The sequence below is a fragment of the Gossypium arboreum genome, chromosome 1 (genome assembly GCF_025698485.1).
Source record: "Gossypium arboreum isolate Shixiya-1 chromosome 1, ASM2569848v2, whole genome shotgun sequence".
In the NCBI taxonomy this organism is placed as follows: domain Eukaryota; kingdom Viridiplantae; phylum Streptophyta; class Magnoliopsida; order Malvales; family Malvaceae; genus Gossypium; species Gossypium arboreum.
The window spans coordinates 109078714-109083923 of NC_069070.1; the positions used below are offsets into that span (position 1 = coordinate 109078714).

Consider the following 5210-nt stretch of genomic DNA (forward strand, 5'->3'; position numbering starts at 1 on the left):
GGTTACTATCAGTTGTGAGTTAAAGATTTAGATGTGCCAAAGACTGCTTTTAGAACGAGGTATGAACATTATGAGTTTTTGGTTATGCCTTTCGAACTCACTAATGCACTTGCTATTTTCATGGATTTGATGAATCGAATCTTCAGACCGTATCTGGACCGGTTTGTGGTTGTGTTTATAGATGACATTCTGATCTACTCTCGTAGTAAAGCTGAACATGCCGAACATTTGAGACTTGTGTTACAGACATTGTAAGATAAGCAGTTGTATGTGAAATTCAGTAAATGTGAGTTCTGGTTAAGTGAAGTTAGTTTTCTGGGCCATGTAGTATCAACATCAGGTATTTGGGTGGATCCGAGTAAAATTTCAGCTATACTAAATTGGAAACCTCTGAAGAATGTTTCTGAAGTTCAAAGCTTTCTGGGACTCGCTGATTATTACAGATGGTTCATGAAAGGTTTCTCTATGATTTCAGCCCCGATGACAAAGCTATTGTAGAAAGATGTTAAGTTTGAGTGGTCAGAGAAGTGCCAGAAAAGCTTTGATCAGTTAAAAGCCCTTTTGACTGAAGCTCCAGTACTAGTTCAACCAGAATCAGTTAAAGAAATTGTTATTTATAGTTATGCATCATTAAACAGTTTGGGCTGTGTTTTGATGCAGGAAGGTAGAGTGATAGCTTATACCTCGAGACAGTTAAAGCCACATGAAAGAAACTATCCTACACATGACCTAGAATTGGCAGCTATTGTGTTCGCATTAAAAATTTGGTTTCACTACCTGTTTGGTGAGAAATGTCATGTTTATTCTGATCATAAAAGCCTGAAATACTTGATGACTCAGAAAGATTTAAATTTGAGACAACGTCGATGGTTAGAACTGTTAAAAGACTACGAGCTTGTGATTGACTATCACCCAGGAAAGGCTAACGTTGTTGTTGATGCTTTAAGCTGAAAATCACTATTTTCTTTGCATGCAATGAATGCGTATATGACTATGAATGCGCATATGACTATGTCTGAGGATGGTTCAATAGTAACTGAATTGAAAGCAAGACTGTTATTTGTTCAACAAATATGTGATTCCCAGAAGTTGGACAATGAATTGATTGCAAAACGAGTTCAGTGTGAGATGGATATTGATTTAGAATTCAGAGTTGATGCTGATGATTATTTGAGATTCATAGGCCGAATATGCATTCCGAGGAATTCAAAATTGATTTAGATGATTTTGAATGAAGCTCATAGTAGTCGGCGATTTGTTCATCCAGGTAGTACAAATATGTATAATGATTTGAAACAACTTTACTGGTCGCATGGTATGAAATGAGATATCTCTGACTTTGTTGCAAAATGTTTAGTCTGTCAACAAGTGAAAGCCGAGCATCAGGTACCGTCAGGGTTACTTCAGCCGATTATGATACCAGAATGGAAGTGGGACAGAGTCACAATGGATTTTGTATCTGGTTTACGGTTGACACCGAGCAAGAAAGATGTAATCTGGGTTGTTGTTGATAGATTGACTAAATCGGCTCATTTTGTTCCGATATGTACAGACTATTCACTTGATAAGCTGGATAAATTGTATGGTTCTCAGATTGTGATACTACATGGTGTGCCTATATCTATTGTTTTGGATAGAGACCCGAGGTTTATATCACGATTTTGGAAGAAATTGCAAGATGCACTAGGTACGAAATTACATTTTAGTACTACTTTCTATCCACAAACAGATGGCCAGTCTGAGCGAATCATTCAGATACTTGAGGATATGTTGAGATGTTGCATTTTCGAGTTTGAAGGTACGTGGGAACGATACTTACCTCTGGTTGAATTTGCATATAATAATAGCTACCAATCGAGTATCAAAATGGCACCTTACGAGGCTTTGTACGGTCGTAAATGTCGTACGCCATTGTATTGGACTGAGCTCGGTGAAAATAAGATACACGGGGTTGACTTGATCAGAGAGACTGAGCAGAAAGTGAAAGTGATCCTTGAAAGTCTGAAAGCAGCATCAGATCGTCAGAAATCTTATGCAGATTTGAAACATAAAGATATAGAGTTTCAGATCGGAGATAAAGTCTTTTTGAAAGTCTCACCGTGGAAGAAAATACTCAGATTCGGTCGTAAAGGCAAATTGAGTTTAAGATTTATTAGGCCGTATGAGGTTATAGAGCATATCGGGCGGATTGCTTTCAGACTATTATTGCCACCTGAGTTAGAAAAGATCTACAGTGTATTTCACGTTTCAATGCTTCGGAGGTATTGATCTGATCCTTCACATGTGATTAGCCCATCTGAGATTGAAATTTAGCCTGATATGACCTACCAAGAGAAACCAATTCGCATTTTGACTCATGAGGTTAAAGAGTTACGGAATAAGAAGATTCCATTAGTTAAAGTATTGTGGCATAAGCACCGTGTTGAGGAAGTAACATGGGAATCAGAAGATGCAATGAGAGAACGCTATCCGAACCTATTCACTGGTAAGATTTTCGAGGACGAAAATCCCTAAGGGGGGAGAGTTGTAACAGCCCGATTTAGACCCTAATCGGAATGGTGGTTTCAGGACCATGAATCCGAGCCAGAAAAATATTTTAAAATTATTTCTGTGTTTATTTTGTGTGAATTTATATTTGTGAAATTTTCGTGAATTAACTTCGTCATTTAGGTGTCCGATTAAATAAAATGACCTAAATCGTGTAAATTGAAAATTTGGTACTTTAATTTATAAAGGGCCAAATTGTTAGTGGCTTTTAAGGATGAGGGATTTATGTTGTAAATAACCTATAAAGTTATTAGTGCGACGGTTAAAGACTTATAATATGTGGTTTTTAATATTAAATTATTAAGGTTATAAAAGTAAGTTAATTATTAAAGTATATATGTGATATAATATTATAAAATAAACTATTTTTTTCACTTTCTCTTGCACCGAATATAAACAAAAAGAAAAAGAAAGAACACAAGACTAGGTTCGGCCATCTTCCAAGAAAAAAATCAAGGTTCGTTCTTTGTCGGTTTTTGATAATTTCTACGTTTTTGAGATCGTTGCTTCGAGTACTACAAAACCCTTGCTTGAAGTTTTGATTTTGATGGATATTTTGATTTGTTCCATTGTTGATAACTTTTTATATTTGTTGTTTGATGATGAAAAATGAAAGATATGTTTTAGATTAACATATTTTGTATTGGAGTTTTTGATGATTTTGAGTAATTAGGACTTAATTGCGAAAATAATAATTTGGGGGACTCAAATATGACATTAATGAATTATAAGGGCTAGTATGGACATGGGTAATATTCAGCCTAGCTTGGGTGTGGAGAAATTTGATGTATTTTGTGTTTTGTTCAATAGGGACTAAATTGTAAAAATTGTAAATGTCAAGGGTACAATGGTAATTTACTCAATTATTTGTTTTTGGACTAAATTGAATGAAAATATGTTTGAATGAGCTTAATTTGAATATGTTTAGCTCAAGAACCAAAGAAATCAGATTTGGATCGAGGAAAAACGAAAATTGTCGACTAGTAGCCCCGTCCTATTTTACGACGTTCGAGGTAAGTTTATAAGCAAATAGACATGTTTATTGGTAACTTAATGTTATATTTACTTGCTGCTTTGAAATGTTAGAAACTAAACACATTATGGCTGAATGTGATTGAATGTGGCTATTACACTTTCGAGTTCGATTCGATCGAGTTACGACATCCGAAAGCCCCGTATGAACCTTAGGAATAGCTAGGATACATATGTCATGACATAGGATACCGATATATGAGTGCGAGTAAGTCCATGGCATCAATTTGTGATTCCGATATGTGTTTACGAGTAAGACCCTGTCTAGGACAGTGCATCGATATGTGGCTACATGTAAGACCACATTTGGGACTTTGGCATTGTACGATATATGTGTGAATTATCCGAGTGTCCTACCCAATTCCGCGTGGTTCATCAGGCAAAGGTAAACATAATCAGATGTGTTGGATAAGCAAAAGGGGACAGGTATGATTTAGTTTATTGGTTATCGGTGATAAGGTAAGTATGTGACTTATTGATAAAATGTGTTGTGGATGATATAAAGGATAAACTTCCTTGGTTCAAATATGTGTTTTCGGCCTTGAACGAATGGTGTATTTATTATGGAAATGATTCTTTAATTACATTAATATGTGCCTATGAATATTCGGCTATAAAAGCAAATTATGTACATGATCATATAACTAGATCTTTGAGCTTATATAAATGTGTATAGTTAACTTGTGAATGAGTAGTAAATATACTATGAATAGCTCTTGTGTATATATGTACGAGTGATAATGTATATATGCGGTTATATGGTTAACTTATATAGTAAAATTTTATTAAATATAAGAGTTTTGCATTTTGTGTAGGGAACTAAGTGTAATAGGAATATTCGGCTTTGGTGGTTAAATGATACTATCTTTGGTTTTGACTATTTATACATTCAGTTAAATGGAATTATAAAAGGAAATAATTATATATGTTTAAAATACTGCATATGAATGTACCTATAAATGATTGGATTTAAATGTACAATGATAAAATATTCTGATTAGTTTTGCTAATTCTATTAATATCATTGAGTTATTTATTCGCTTATAACTTACTAAGCTGAAATAGCTTATTGTGTGAATATATTTTTTTGTTTTATAGATTTTGGAAAATCAAGTTACAAGCTCAGGGATCGTCTACGAAGCTCATCACACAATCCACTATTTTGGGTACTTTTATAAGTTGAATTAGAAATTATGGCATGTATAAGCTAAAGCATGTTTTGGAAATGTTAATTTGGGGGTTGTATATAAAGCCCTGAAAAAAATGGCTAAGTAATTATCCTTAAAAATTATCTGTGTTAAGCTCGATCTTTGCCCACTCTACCTTATAATTATGTGACATGTTTGCATGAACTTGTGTTAGGTATTGCGTGTGCTGAAATATGGATATTGCCATGTTCCTATTCGGTTTATGCAAATGGGATTGAATGCTTACTAAGTTTGATTGATGATAAATAGTGTATAGATATTTTATGGACAATTGATGTGTTTAAAAGTTATATACTTTATGTTAAGTAAGTCTCTACTGCGAGTAAGACACATATATTTTATGTGTACCTTATTTTATTGGTTTGGTTTTGATATTTTGTATGGGATTATATATATATGAGAATGTCATTTAGATAAATTAAT

General features: G+C 34.0%; 1 long non-coding RNA gene across 1 annotated transcript; it reads left to right on the top strand.

The window, feature by feature from the left end:
• The first annotated feature begins 3528 nt into the window (after nt 1-3528).
• LOC128285596 (uncharacterized) lies at nt 3529-4867 on the top strand. The gene is made up of 2 exons (XR_008276088.1): nt 3529-3560; nt 4678-4867. It is a non-coding gene; the product is annotated as an uncharacterized LOC128285596 (long non-coding RNA).
• The last annotated feature ends 343 nt before the right edge of the window (nt 4868-5210 follow it).